The sequence below is a fragment of the Protobothrops mucrosquamatus genome, unplaced genomic scaffold, assembly GCF_001527695.2.
Source record: "Protobothrops mucrosquamatus isolate PMUCROS unplaced genomic scaffold, P.Mucros_1.0 scaffold_109, whole genome shotgun sequence".
Classification (NCBI taxonomy): Eukaryota; Metazoa; Chordata; class Lepidosauria; order Squamata; family Viperidae; genus Protobothrops; species Protobothrops mucrosquamatus.
Genome location: NW_015386185.1, coordinates 668653 through 684768, shown reverse-complemented (window position 1 = coordinate 684768; position 16116 = coordinate 668653). Strand labels below are relative to the sequence as shown.

At 39.1% G+C, this 16116-nt stretch overlaps 1 long non-coding RNA gene across 1 annotated transcript in view; it reads right to left on the bottom strand.

Annotated features, from left to right (window-relative positions):
* Positions 1-2679: 2679 nt before the first annotated feature.
* LOC107287643 overlaps positions 2680-16116 on the bottom strand; it is a 45615-nt gene continuing 32178 nt past the window's right edge. Inside the window, exons 3-5 of the long non-coding RNA XR_001548878.1 lie at positions 11320-11364; positions 6428-6508; positions 2680-2697 (exon numbers count right to left, since the gene is read on the bottom strand). This is a non-coding gene — a long non-coding RNA (uncharacterized LOC107287643). The remainder of the gene's footprint in view (positions 2698-6427; positions 6509-11319; positions 11365-16116) is intronic.

Sequence of the window (16116 nt, the reverse complement as noted above, 5' to 3'; positions counted from 1 at the left end):
ATTTATTTATTTATTAAATTTATATACCGCCCTATCTCCCTTACGGGACTCAGGGCGGTGAACAGGCGATACTAAAAACCACGATAATAAATAAATAGTTTCTGTTCTAAAATCGAATTAAATAACAGGCCTGTTCTAAAAACACACCCATACAAAAAACCCCACTGAAACATAATCAAACTACGCCAGGCCAGCCGCACGGAATAGATGGGCCTTCAGGGCTCAGCGAAAAAGGCGCAGGTTATAAAAACACAAAACTTCTAGAACCAGTGTAATCTAAATTTTTCTGGCTAGATTTATGAAGCCACCTCAAATCATTCTTCAAGGCCCTTGATGTGTTTACTCAATCTGGATTAGGTTTTCCTATACTGCTTAAGATAGTAACTGAAAATAAATTATGGAAATTTGGCCCAACTAGTTCTTACAGATTAATTTAATTGTTTAGGGGGAAAAACATTTTTTTTTTCTTTGCAGCCTATCAGTTTAAACACTAAAAATAATGAGTCTGGACAAAGCTATCTCTGAGACCATACAACATATCCTTAGACTTCAACAAAGACTAACAGATCCAAAGTCCCAAATTATGCTTCCAAATGACCTTTTCTGGAAATTTTCATTCGCAAACAGGAAGGCACTTACATTACACTGTTTTAGTACTTAATCCTCCAGGAAGTAGAGAATAGAGGGATAGTTCAGCAACATTTTCAGTCTAGAACAGTGTTCCTCAACCTTGGCTATTTTAAGATGTCTGAACTTCAGAACCCAGAATCCCCCAGCCAGTATGTTTAGCTGGGAATTCTGGGCGTTGTAGTCCAGACAGCTTAAATTTGCCAAGGTTGAGAAAAACACTGATGATGTTATCAGAGCGACATTGTCAAATGTGGCTTATCCAGAGCTCACCTTTATTTTATGAAATCTGTATCTCTACTCTGTTGTTCTATTTATTAAAAGCACTTTTTATTGTTGATTTGCAAAAATAAAAAAAATATTAAAAAGCAGAAGAAATTAATTCAATAATAATTAAATTAAAACTAGTTTCATTAAAATCAGTGAACAATTAAGTGCTTGGAAATAAAAAAATGTGTGCCATTTTCCTAAATATTGAGAGAATGGGGACCAAACAGACATTCCTGGGGAAAGTCTTCAGTAACTTGGGAGCCTCATGTGGAAAGAGGTACCAAATACCCGAGCTTCTTCAAAAAGGATCTATTTTGCTGATCTGAGCAACCATCTACTTCAAGGGTCTTCAAACTTGGCCCTTTTATGACTTGTGGACTTCAACTTCCAGAAGACTTGTGGACTTCAACTGCCAGGCACGCTGGCTGAGGAATTCTGGGAGTTGAAGTCCACAAGTCATAAAAGGGCCAAGTTTGAAGACCCCTGATTTACTTCATACAAGCAATAAGGTCCTTCAATTATTCAGTTGCTCAGGCATTTATGGCTAGGGTCAACACCAACACTTTAAACTGTGCCCCAAAGGTGCATTTCAAAATGCAACTGGACTTTCTTTGCTTTTTCTTTGAAAACATTTCACTTCCGATTGAATGGTGGGGAATATTATATTATTCCCCACCATTCAGTCAGAACTGAAGAAGCATCTTGGATGAGAAGTGAAACATTTTCCAAAAAAACAAAACAAAACAGAGAAAGTCCAGTTGCCTTTTGAAAAAAAGCACCTTTGGGACAACCATGACCTGCATGAGGGAGAATCTCTATAGACCCTTTAAATTGTGCTTTGTGGATAATAGGCAGCTTGCACAGACCTTTCTGTAGATTTATCACATGATCCCTGCTCTGTGCACTCATCAAGAGGTCGGCTAACAATTTTTGAAGCCGTGTGCACTCCTTGCACCATTTTGCACCATCTGCAGTGCACTACAGTTTGTCAGCCTGGTTATCTTCTTTATCATCAAGCCCATTCCTGACAAGGCCATACTGGACATTAGTAACTGCAGTGGCTTTCTTGGAATTTGATGGAAAGGAGGAGCAGAGCTGGGAGCCATTAGAAGGTTGATGGCATCCTATATATATGGTTGGAAAGCTACCTATTAAACAAGCTGCCAGTAGGCCTCGACCTTTGACTATAATTGAGCCCAAAAGTTATGCTGCTAAGTGAGACATTTGTTAAGTGAATCATTGAAATTGTTAAGTTAGTAACCCTCCTGTTAAGTGAATCTGGCTTTCCCATTGATTTTGCTTGTCAGAAAATTGCAAAAGGGGATCACATGACCCCAGTGTCATGACACTGCAACCGTCCTAAATGTGAGTCAGTTGTTAAGCATCCGAATGTAAATCACGTGGCCATGGGGATGCTGCAACGGTCGTAAGTGTGAAAAACAGCCATAAGTCACTTTTTTCAGTGCCGTTGTAACTTTGAACTACCTGTATTTGTTTAGTTGAGAACTACCTGTATTTGTTACCAAATGGGTAAATACACATGAAGAGCCCATGAAAACGATTCTCTGCTAAGGAGTCCAACAAAAGCTCTTCTATTTTTATTTTTATTTTTTTTAAAAAAGGTATAATTTATATGGCATGTATATATGGATATTTTAATATTACAAGAATATGCAAAAGAACTGTGGAGACAATCTTTCAAACTGATAGAGCTTCTTTCTTATTCAAATGATTATAATATATTCCATCTTCTGGGGGGGGGGTGAAAAATTAAAAACTTACCACACTCCTTATTATCGTCTGTAAAGAAAAAAAACACAAAAATAAGTGAAAGTCATTTGTAGCAAATGCCTTTAAGAGAAAAAATATCGTTTTATTTAATATTAATATTTTTGGATTTACACATTCATGTACACATTTCATTATGTTCTGGTTGAGAGGAGGGAGATTAAATAATATGTTGCATTGCTTAATAGAATTATTTCATAATTTCATGAAAACAGTAATTGGATATTCAGCATCTGGCTATATTTAGGATGTGGCTCATAAACCGTGCTAAAATGATCTGCCCAATTAATGACATCAGACTTCAGCAGACATCAATCATAGCTTAATTTCAGAATATAATTTATCTCTGAGGTTTCAGTAGATACCTCAGTAACTCTTGGTTGTATCAGACATCCCCAGACCCTTATATTGGATAAGGTGAATTGGACTGCTCCAAGCAGTTGCAGAGTTTGTAACAGCTTCACAGTTATTAAACTAAACACAGGTAATCTTCAACTTCAACCACCAGAATTGGGACTGTAATTTATGTTGTAAGTCACTACGATCAAGTTGAGTCACCCCATGAACAGACTCAATGTTATAAAATTGTTAGAGTGATGTAAAGAGAATCACATGGTCACAGCTTCCCCAATGGGGATTTTTTTGCCATATTTGATCAGAAACTGCCCCCCCAAAAAAGTTGTATATTGCGATCACATTGCAACTGGTTGCATAGAGAGTCAGTTGCCAAATGCCCAAATTATGATCATCTGATTGCAGGGGAGGGTGCAGCCGTCATAAGTGTGGGTCCAGGTCATAGGTCGCTTCTTATGAGACTGTTATAACTTTGAACCATTGTTAAACAAATTCTCATTAAGTTGAGGACTTCCTATAGCTGGGTAATTGCCCAATACGCTACTCAAACAAGCATATAAAGTGTAACCATACTGTAATCTTGCCTTCTGCAAACTTCAGAAAATCTTTTGCCAAACATGCATCAGAGTTGACCAGAGTTTAGTTACTATGTATGCAATATTGAATGGGAGCCAGATAATAAATATGTCCTCCACCCTCTTTTTTTTCAGAACGTTTTCCAACACTGAGGAAATTAAACATGCTCAGAATCTTCATTAAGGTTGTGGCACAGTAGGACATAGTTGTTGCTTTCTACTGTCCTTGCTACACGAGGCAGTAACATTCCACCATCCTATAACCTCCTTCTATTACAGTGAAAGATAGACATCATAACATCACAGTGTAAATGCTCTGTGATGTGTAGTTATTGATAGGGAATAACCGGCTACTTTGGTGGAAAATGTATACTATACCAGTAAATTCTAATATAATACAAAGCCCCATTCATCTCCTGCTGTCATTCAACACTACATATACATTGTTCTGCTTGAGAAATTTTAGCAGAATTATGATGTACAGATCACAGTAACCTGCAGGGTAGACCATAGTGAACCAGTTTATCCTCAACTGGCCTCTTCCACTGACTCTGCTGACTATTTAACAGCAGCAATGGGGTTAAATTATCCTAGGAAAAAACTGCTCAAGCTAATTGAAGATTGAGATGCATAAGCAAGATCTTACTTCAACTTTCAGTCTTAAGACTGTACTTGAAACATATTTGGAAGCTTGTAAATCTCGCCCTCACAGTTTTTAATTGATGATTTCTGTTATAGTTGTCTGTGTAATCAATTGAGACCCATATAGCAATCATGCAGAAATGCACTGCCATTATTAGAGTAATCATAGGTTTGGATTGTCACAGTGCTCCTTCATGTTTTTGGAGATACATGCATGGGCATATCTTCATCCAGTGCAATAAAGCAAACTGCAAAGATCTAACCTAGTTGATTTGTCGAAGCGTAGTTAATTTTTCTTCTTAGCAAGCCTGAAGAGAGGGGATTTATTAGGATGGGAACTTTAAAAGGGGAGAGCAACCTTAATATTTTGTTTTTTCTTGAAGATGTTTCACTTCTCATCCAAGAAGCTTCTTCAGTTCTGATTGAATTCTTCAAAAGTTGCCTTTTGAAAAAGCACCTCTGGGACAACCATGATCTGGATGATTGAGTATTGCCATAGATACTTTGTTCTTTGTTTCATTTTGGATTTCTATGTAAAGATTGGAGAGGATGTTTTTTTTGCCATGGGCATTGCCAAAAACTAACCCATTCATTTCTCTTTGGCCATTGCAATTTCTAGACCATCTTCAAAGTCATTCCCAGTTTCAAAAAGCAGAATGCTTTTCAGTAAGCCACTTGTGAGGTCACTAGGATATGATCCATTAGGATTAAGCTCTCTTGGTCCAATTAGAGTCACAGCTGGTGCATAAACCGAACGTGGCCACAGGCCTCCCTTGCCACAAAAACCTCCCACCTGTTTTCTGAGAAGTTCTGGGGTTGTATGGCTGTTATGCAATTTGCAGCTTTATAATTGACAGAATTTTCCTGAATAAAAAATTTAGGAATCTATAAAAATCTTGTTTTTGGAGATTGATTCTATAGCAGATGCATGTGGATAAAAATCGTGATCAAGATTTAACCTTCAAATGAAATTATTTGACCCATACATGTTTTCATGGGAGCAAACACACTTTAAGATTATTACAATGCATTTTGTATGTTACATAAATGTAGTGGGGCTGCCCTTGAAGACTATGTGGAAGTTGCATTAGGTCTAGCATGCAGTGATATGGGCCATTATGGGGCATCTTGGTGTTCTCATATTAATTGCATGCCCTGTGAAGTTCCACTGGGTGGAATTCAAAGTGCTGGTTATCATTCAGTCATTCTTGGCACAAAACTGGATTATTTGTGAGACCATTTTTTGCCAATTGTTTCTATCAGTCTTGCTAAGTCTGATAGGAAGATCACAGTTTAAGTTCCCTCAATTAAATAATGCCAACTAATAGGATCTAGGAAGTGGACCTTTTTTTTTAGAGAGATTAGATAGACCCTGGCCCTGTCTGTCTTTTACAAACCATTGAAGATCTGAATGTCTTCCAGAGCATGGGAGACAGGAGGTTAGATGGCACATGAAATGATATTGATATTATTCCATATTTATTGGGGGGGCGGTTCTTAGCAACCATCATAGCTTTCTTTATTTCTAGTTTTCTGCATTGATTTTCATGTGCTGTTAGCTGCCTAGAATAGCATCTGCGAGGTAGCCAGCCATATAAATTGATTTAGTAAATAATCAATAAATATATAAAGTGCCACTCTAAGGGGAAAAAAACCCACTATTGTTTTATGGCCTATTTTAATGCCTATTCCTTCTTACAAAATTGTAATAGTACAATGAAATAATTATAATACTTTAAAATGAATTGGATACATATAAATAATTAGAGAGCTAGTTTGGCGTGGTGGTTTGAGGCACCAGGCTAGAAACCAGGAAAACATGGTTTGTAGTGTTGCCTTAGGCACAAAGCCGGCTAAGTGACCTTCGGCCAGTCACTCTCTTACTACCCTAAAATGAAGGCAAGGGCAAACCACTTCTGAAAATCGTGCCAAGAAAGCTCCAGTGATCTGTTTAGGAGTCAACGCTGAATCAGAAACAGCAAAAACAACAACCCCCTTATGAGTTTTAGCTCCTCATTCAGATTATAGGGCTGAATGCAGAATTCAGAAACAGTTTCTACACAATTCCCACTCAGTTCAGTCAACTTCTACAAGAAAAATGTTTTCGACAAATTTCAACTGTATTCAAAAACTTTGCATGCATAGTAAGTAAATGGGTGCAGGTTTGTCACCTATTGAGGTGGTGTTTGGAAAGGCTGAAGAGATGCTTGTTGTGGTGCCAGTGGTTGGTGTAAAGAAAGTGCTCCCATCATCTGCCAAGGAAATAAAGAGAATGTTAGCATCACATCCAGAAATAACTGCTAATATATTTCCCATCTAGGGAAACAATTTTAAAGTTTGAAAGGAAAGAAAATGTGCCGTGCTGCTTTTTCAAATCAAAAGTATAATCTTTTACACGCTACACATTACAATGTATTACATGCTACATGCAATCTACTGCACAATAACAGCTCCTAAATTCAACAGAGCTTCCTTCTGATTAGAAATGTATACAGCTAATGTTAATTTAAGGTGCAATCCTTCCCCTACTTAGTTGGAGATTATGACACCTCCCAGTGGTTGCAATCAGGGGTCATGATAAACAGTGGTCTGTCGTGATCTGGTCTGTAATCAGATTAGGCCCAAATTTGCCTTTTGGTGGGGGGTTTTTTTCACCCCCATGGCTTGCTGTACAAGGAACAAGCTGTTAAGAAATATGTCACAAACTTGATAGAGGAGCCATGAAGTCCTTAGAAAAGATATTTAGATGCCACAATATTTCTATACTGAAATATAAGCAGATTTGGGCAAGCTATATTAATTCCTGAATTCAGTTCCCTTTGAATGTAATAATACATTGATTTCAGTGCTACTGAATCAGTGATTTTCTGCCTCCATAGTACCACAATAGCCTATGCCAGGGGTAGGCAACCTTGGCTCTTTTATGACTCATGGACTTCAACTCCCAGAATTCCTGAGCCAGCATAGCTGGCTCAGGAATTCTGGGAGTTGAAGTCCATGAGTCATAAAAGAGCCAAGGTTGCCTACCCCTGGCCTATGCTAATTCATAAGACTTCCCCTTAATAAAATTAAAGGTCACACTGATGTTAGGGTTGGACAAGAAATAACATGCCACTTATGTTTTAATAATCAAATGTTAATCTCTTTCTGTCTTTAACTGTTTTGAAGGCTTTAGAGTACTTTAGTATCCTTTTAGCATTGGTAATTTTTTTTTAATTTATTCCTATTAAACATCTCAAAATGTTCTATGAATTTGAACCTTGTAATGTCTTTACAAAAAATAAGAAAATACTGGGCAGTGACCATGATAAATGTACTGCTGTTAATCTATGTCTAATCTATTAATATACTAATCTAAATATCACAAGGGCCGTGAAACCTTGTGATACTGTAATGCTCACTCTAGGTTTTGCAGACACAAAAACACACAAACCCCAAAGCATGTTTTCACAGCACGTTCAATCTTCCTGCAAGTAATTTTTAACTCACATAGATATGTGCATACAGTGACACAAACAGACACACAGACATACACACACACACACACACACACAGACACACACACACACACACACACACACACACATGTTGCTTGAAACTCTCAGGTGAGTTTAATCCATAGATTAAGAAGTCCTGCTTTCCATGGTCAGAGCATACAAAAAAGAACTTGTCACAGCTTAATCAGACAGTGCGCGCACAAACAGGTGCATGCATATTTTATAATATTTTATTTATTTGTCAAATTTAGATGCTGTCCATCTCACTCAGAGTCAGATACATAATGTTGCATATTGGCCCAAGCCAAGGCATAGCACAGGTGTCCCACTAATTGTTTCACTTATTGCTCCGCCAAGCAAATTATGTTAACTTTCCTGAATCTCAAAATTCTCAGGAGGGGGAGGAGGAGGAGGAGGAGGAGGAGGAGGAGGAGGAGGAGGAGATGGTTCTGAATATCATTTAACAGATAGAGCTAGCTGAAAGCTCCCTAGGGGTTCAGCCTTTCCCGATGCATAAAACAACGTAGACATAAGGCCAGCCTCTGCCTTGCTGAGATACATCACCTTCACCAATTTGTCCATGTATTTACCTCCCAGGCACTACAGAAAGAGCTGCTGCCTCATTTCCTACTTCATTGTATAGATCAGTGATGGCGAGCCTTTTAGAGACCGAGTGCCCAAACTGCAACCCAAAACCCACTTATTTATCACAAAGTGCCAGGGCTGCATCAGCATTGTGGTGCCCTCAGGGGGGGACATGGTCCACTGTGTGAGTGTGGTTGCAGTGATCATGACAGACTGGGTGAGCGTGGCCAGGGCCAGTCCCTCGCCATCTCCGGGGCATCCCCAGAGGCCCAATGCCTCTTGCTCACTCACTTCCTGCCCTGTCGCTTCCAAATGCCATGTGCTCGCTACTCTGGCGAAGTCTGCTGGGGCAACGGTGTGCGTGCCCACAGAGAGGGCTCTGAATGCCACCTCTGGCACGCGTGCCATAGGTTCACCACCACTGGTATAGATACATACATAAACAACCTTTGCAAGGCAGATACCATCCAGATGGGTAGTTCCCAGCATTCTCAGCATACCAGTCTCAGTCTATGGGAACTGGGAGAGTTATGAGTCTAACACATCCGAAAGGAGCCAGGTTGGGGATAGGTGACATAGAGACTGATCACTCCAGACCACAGAACTGACACCGTTACCAAATTTCCTGCATTGCCACACTGTATAATCAAGAATCCCAATAAAATGCTTCCAGCCCTATGGAATTCAACTTTGCAACATAGACGTAGAGCTTTCCCATGCAAATAGACAATGTTTACAAGGCATTATGACCCGAAATTCTCAGTTTCGTTTAGTTTCCTTATGCCTGAATCACTAAAGCAAACCTGAGATAGTGAGGGAAGCAGAAGTAGCAGTGAAAGCCACACTCTTTTTGCTAAGAGAGGTTTCAGTAAAATTAACAGCCTGAGAAACAGGAGGAGGTACTGTTTCGTTGGTTGGAGAACCAGCCTTTGCTTCAAAGGTGCTTGCGGGTGAGAATGGAGTGGTGCGTGAAGGTGTCAAGGAAAAGTCAGGAGTTGTTTTTCCTATGGAGGGTAGATAAGGAATGGGGAAAAAAACAGCATTATTGTGCACAGATTAAAAAAAAAATCCCACAAATTGATCTGGTTCACCCAGAAATGTATAAAACGCAGTAATGACCTGAGACCACTTCTCAGGGGCTTTATAATTAAACATTGCAAAACACAGCTCTACTCACCCATCCCTCATATTGTTACTCTAATATCACTTCTGTCCTTAAATTTAGCAATATATTAAAGGCATTTTAATGTTTAAATACAATTACATTAGAAGAATACAACACTGATTTCCTGATGAAGTTTATTGTAGCCGCAATGTGCATTTTTAACACTTTTAACCCTTCTAATTCTTCAATTATATTATTATTATTATTATTATTATTATTATTATTATTATTATTATTATTATTATTATTATTATTATTATTATTATTATTATTATTATTATTATTGAAAAACTTCCTGGAAGTTGCATAAGCCTAACTTCACTGATCAGAAAGTCAGGGAAATCACTCCAAAAGGTAGTAAAAACAATTACAACATAATTAACCCAAGTAATATTTTTAGTATTTGCCCCTTGGAAAGAAACTGGTTAAACATACATCAGAGAGAAAGGACACTCACCATTCATTTATGCTGTTAGCATATGACCCAGCAACCACATTTCTGAGTGCAGTTTACAAAACCAGTAAAAATATAAGACACAAACATAGAGCATATTCACACATTTAAGTTGCCCATGTACTGTGCTCATGCAAGTTTGATTAAATCATTTTAAGAAAATCCTATCCAGACCGAGACACTCTTACAATAGCTTGCAAGGTATTAATTTCAAATGATAAGCTACCACATCCTCCACTGGACAATCTCTCTGCTGCTGTGCCTTGCTATTATTCTCTCCCCCCAAAAGACCCAATTGTGAATTATTTTCCCTTCTGTGGGTGGGTCTTCTGGGGCTCACATGCACACACACACACACACACACACACACACAAATATCTACACTCTTGTATATAAGTGTATGTGAGTGTGTATTTGTGTACACGCTTATACACCAAGGCATCCGCAATGAACTATTTTAAATGGATAAGAACACTTGAGGCAGTGGTGGGATTCAGCCGGTTCGCACCACTTCGGCAGAACCGGTAGCTAATTTTTTGTTGCCCAGGCCCAGAATGGACTTCCAGAAGCGGCATCCCCACAGAGAACCGGTTGTTCACATATTTGAATCCCACCATTGACTTGAGGTGACATAAGATGGAAAAGTGTATTTCAGAGTCAAAGCAGAAAATCACACCTTGAAGTTTATTTTATGAGTCAGAAATCCATAGAGGATGGCACTGTCCATTTTTTCCTTCCTGTTTTGGCAATGGGACAACTGGGCAGTGTAGATGAGCTTAAATTAACAACCCCAGGGAAAACAAGGAAAGCCAAAATAAACCAATATTTCCAAAAAATGTAGACAGATGGGTATAATGTTACTAACCATTAAAGGTTAGTAGCATTTTTTTTCTTTTTACAACCCTGTCGTCCCTTGCATCGGGGTGGAGTCAGGGTGACTGAATGGAGCTGAGTGTTTACTGGCCAGATGTCCTTCCTGAAACCTACGCAGAGTTCACAGCAGATATTTTCTCTTTGTGCCTTGATAGAGAAACATCTGCCTCTGCCTAGGATTGAACTCTCAGCCTCCTGAGGCAGAGTCTTAACCTCTAGGCCACCGAGTTTCTCAAAGGTTAGTTCCATTGACTAATGTAGTGAAATTGATTATATAAGGATAGAATGCAAACCCTCTTCCGTTTTTGGTCATTTTATATAGCAGATTGATTTCAAAGTTGTAATGATACATCTCCATCCTATTGCCATCAATTCTTAACAGGTTCTGCTCATGCAGATGTTGCTGATGAATAGCTGTTGTGGCATAAGATCATATCCCATGAAAAGCAAAGATTTCACAAAAACAAATTAAATACACATATTGCTTACCATTTGTGGCTGCCCTAATAGACGTTCCTGGTGGTGTTGATTGGCCTAAGAAGGAGGAAAACGAAGACATGAATACATTGTAGTATGAAAAAAAAATGGTCCAGATATCTTACCAGTGGAGGCCACAAATTAGTTAAGTGAGTTTTGCCCCGTTTTACAACCTTTCTTGCCTCGTTTGTTAAGCGAACCACTGCCACTGTTACATTTTGGATGCTCACCAATGGGCCTGCATTTACAGCCATTTGCAGTGCTCTGCAGTCACATGACTGCGATTTAGTTTTGCCAGAAAATGGCATTTACTTCCAGTTACCAGCAAAAACTGCCCCAAAGCAAACAATGGTTCACTTAACAACCACCAAATTCGCTTAATGATCACTGCAAAAAAGATCATTAAAAACAGGTCTGGTCACGTGGCTTTATGACCATCATGATTTACAACTGAAATCGTAATTACAGTCTTAAATAGGGGACCACTTGCATCTCATGATTTGCTTCATTGGGTCACAATAAAACATAACTCCCAAGCTACAATCCACGGTGACTGGGCTTGCATTACACATTAAACCCAAAACAAACAAACCAAGTTATGATTTAGTATGAAGGATGAATGTCCAGCCCAATCAACTGCCCCCACAGATACCACCAGATACAAAATAAAGTAGCCACATAGAAAGACAGAGGCAGAAAGAGAATATAGGTGATACATTTATGTTTAGGGTACATATGTCCACACATGTATACAAGTAAGATTTATATACTATTCATGATGGGATAGAAAGTTTATTTGTGATGGGATAGAAAGTTTATTAATACATATATACCATTATTCAGCTGTGAAAGATACAGTGACTGGAGGACAATCATCAGGTTATTCTTTTTGCTGTCTTTGCTCATCCTTGAGTTATTTAAAAGCATTTAACAAGAAATCAGTAGATGGCACCATAACATAACAAACTCCAACAAACTCTGACAAACTCTATATGGGAGAAATCAGTTTCACTTGTAAGAAGGTAGCCATGAGCCACTCTGTCAATTGATGAGGAGACTTGCTTTTAAAAGACCAAGATGTAAAAACCCTATGGCTGTGATCATATCTAGCTGATAAATTTTATTTTACATAGTCCACAGGAGTTTAGAGAAGTTTATATGATTTGAACTTCAACATGAATATGATATTTGTAAAGAAAACAATTTGGCATGTTTTTGACAAAAAAAACTGTTTTACTGATATTAGATCATTTTAGCCCCCCCTTTTTTTTTAAAGTCAAGTTTAATATATATTTTTTAAGACCTGAACTACAAAACTCCAGGTCCAACAGCAAAAGTTTGCCACCTTATTTTTTCCAGCCGACGTGTGGTCTGCCTAGTACAAGATTCTAAATCTTTCTTAAAGAGAAGATGTTTGTCAATAACATGTCTTGAAGTAAAGGATCTTTCACACAAGATGATCTAATGGCTATAAACCCCAGAGGCCAGAAAGTAACCTTTCTGCAGTTCAGAGAAGCAATTCTTCCAAAATTGGAAGGTGTTTCAAACTTTTGAAATGTATATAAAATAAATTTCAAGGAGAGAGGGGGGGGAAGGATTGTTACTGATGTATCCCATACTGTATTATGGTATGTGCCTATATGTCAGATAGCAAGCATGCATGTAGAATGCTAATACACTGATAATAGTCTATCCAGGCAGCCCAGCATCGTGGAAGATGATTAAACTGAGTTTCCAACAATCAAATCTATTATAAAAAGAGCATCTTTTGCAAGCTTACTAAGAAGCAAATCCTTCTCTGATTACATCCCAATGAGTCTATACAGTACAACAACTATTCCCAGTCGGATGCCTTAGACATCCATACTGAAGTTATATATATGTGTGTCAACCTTAATGGGCAGATCAGACAGGAAACATGAGCTAATTCTACTTTATTGTAAAGCTACAGTAACAGAATCTTACAAGTGTGAAAGTATAACTGTCCCTCCATCTCTTTTACAGTCTGGGAAGCTAAAGAGGGTCTCTTCTGAGCCTCTTGTTCTGTCCAGTATCCAGCTGGAGGCTATGCTGTCTCTTACCTGGTCACTCCTCAGGCAGTTTTTCTTGGCCCATTCACCCGAGATCTTTTTCACCTACCATTACAATATCTGAAAGGAAATGGATGGAAGCTGGAAAGAGCTGATAAAAAGAACTCAGCTAAACATTAACTATGTTGTTGTTACATTTTGCTTTAAAAGAAGACTGTGATCAAGCTGCTAGATTCAAAGGCTGATCTTGCACAAGCCATTGTCAATCAAATGAATGTAGCAACTGGAGAGAAAACATTGGGTGACATGTCATGGAATGGTCCAGGGAACACAAGCAGTGTTCTTACATCACAAGGAGACAAAAATATGTTTGGCTTTGTCAGGAGAATCTATGAATATTGCAACTGCTTTGCAAATATTGGCTTATAACATACATTGCTAGCAAGCTCTTTCAACCTGCACAGTTCCCCAATTAACCTCCTAAGTGCAGTTGACATTAAGAAGCCTGAAAATTCTTAAAGGCTCTTCTGATGAGCACCCACCACTAGCAGAAGCTGTAAAAGAAGGGCCATGTGGAAACTGTAACAGAGATATGTTGAAAATAAAAACAGCTTTGCTAAACGTTGAGTGCAAGATCAGGTTTTGTTGAGCGGAAGTCAGATATAATCTGAATTCTAACTCAAACAACAGACCACACCTGGCCTACAATGACATGAGTTCAAGCATAATTATCTAAGAAGCAATGTCTTTTTCTATACTTTCTCCATCTGCAAAATAATCCAGTTTTCCTCCTTCTTGCTCCATTATTTTAACATGGATATATTACATCAGAGGTGCCCAACCTTTCCAGGTTGGCGGCCCAGAGGGAAAGAAAGGGGCAGGCAAGGGGCTGCGTGCACACGCGCAATGCAAACAGGGGTGCACACACGAAGCTGGGGGTGGAGCTAGTACCCATGCACCACTAGGAGTGGGCCTAGCGCCTGTGGAATGCTCAGGGTGGGCCTAGCGCCCGCATGACACTCGGGCAGGCCTAGCGCCCACATGATGCTCGGGGTGGGCCTAGCACCCATGCAATGCTCAGGGCTGCACTAGCACAAGGGGGCAGTGCATGCACACACAGGTGCATACTGGCCAGCCATTCACGCGGCCCAGTGGCCAAGAGGCCATGGCCTGGTAGTGGGCCACGGCCCAGAGGGTGGGGACCCCTGTGTTACATTATTTTAATATGCAGGGCATGGTTAAAAAGTCAAGAAGGCAGGCAGGATTGCATGATTCAGGCTCTGCCTTTTTTTTTAATGTGACACGCTACCACAGAAGCAATAGACAGTACCCTCACAGCCTCCATCTTGCCTTTTTTGACCATATCCTGGAAACTTCTGAAAATGGAAAAGAATATCTTAGCAATGATCAGGTTGCTAGAGTATCTAACTTGGAACAACGTACTTCACCAGCATCATCCTTTAGCTTACTGTATGTAATTGTATGGATAAGTTTGGAGTTTAATTGAGACAAAACCATTCCAAGTTATTAATAGAATGACCGTAAATATAAACACATGTAATAATGTCTTCACTAAAATATTAATATATTTTTAAAAACCTGTTTAGATATTTCTGCAAAGTTTGTCAGGAATGAAACTCATTAGACGACATCAATGGTTGAAATCAGCCTTCTTTAATTAACTGAGAGGAACTGGCCCAACCTAAAACTATATGGCAAGGTAAAAATAATTCTGATCTAAAGAGTTGAAAGTTGAAGTCACTCGTGACTAGGGATGGACAACCCAGCCTATTTCAGTTTCACCAAGGCTAAGTTTTTTTCCATCTTAAGTTTGGTTCAGCTTGTTTCAAGCTGCTTTTCTTTCCTCCAACTTAAATGCAAACACGATTTTTGTATGCTTCTGATGCAATTTTACGAATGTGCATATTTTCTAAGCCATGAAATTAAGCTATAATTAAACCCTTTGCTGTAATGTAAGCATCTTGTAGACATTCTTCCGTAAAATAGGTATTTTAGGTCCATTATTGCATCTTAAGAAGTAACATCACAAAATCCAGAAAATTCAGATTTGAGCATATCACTTTACTCCAGTTCAGGTTAACATTTCAGACATAAGGCCAATTTGCCTCCTAAAATGAAAATACAATTAATTTCTAATCCTTAGTTGCAATTCACTGTGTGCTTTCAAGTTCCTCTTTATCTGATCTTCAACTAACTAATTTAGAACAAATACAGCAAACAGGATAGCTGCCGCAAATGAGTCCTTAGTTACACATGTGTGGTTTCGCTATGCGTATTTCTGTTTTTCCTTTTCAGAAGCCTGTATAAAAGGAAGAGGATGTGCAGCACGTTGTGGTTTTAGAACATAAGCTCGTCTAAGTGGCGAAACAGTTTCCATAGCAGCAACAGGCTCAGAGTCTCAGCCCACTCTGAGTGCTAAACCACAACTTCTCCAGTGCAGTTGTCAAGTTTCCTGATTCTGACTCTTTGCTACAACTGGGCCTTTCTAATGATGCTCATAAATTGTGTATACTGTAGTTGTACTAAAGATAGAGTCCCTTTTCAGACTGAAATGGGTGGGAAAGACAGAGAGAGAGAGAGAGAGAGAGAGAGAGAGAGAGAGAGAGAGAGAGAGAGAGAGAGAGAGAGAGAGAGAGAGAGAGAGAGAGAGAGAGAGAGAGAGAGAGAGAGAGAGAGAGAGAGAGAGAGAGAGAGAGAGAGAGAGAGAGAGAGAGAGAGAGAGAGAGAGAGAGAGAGAGAGAGAGAGAGAGAGAGAGAG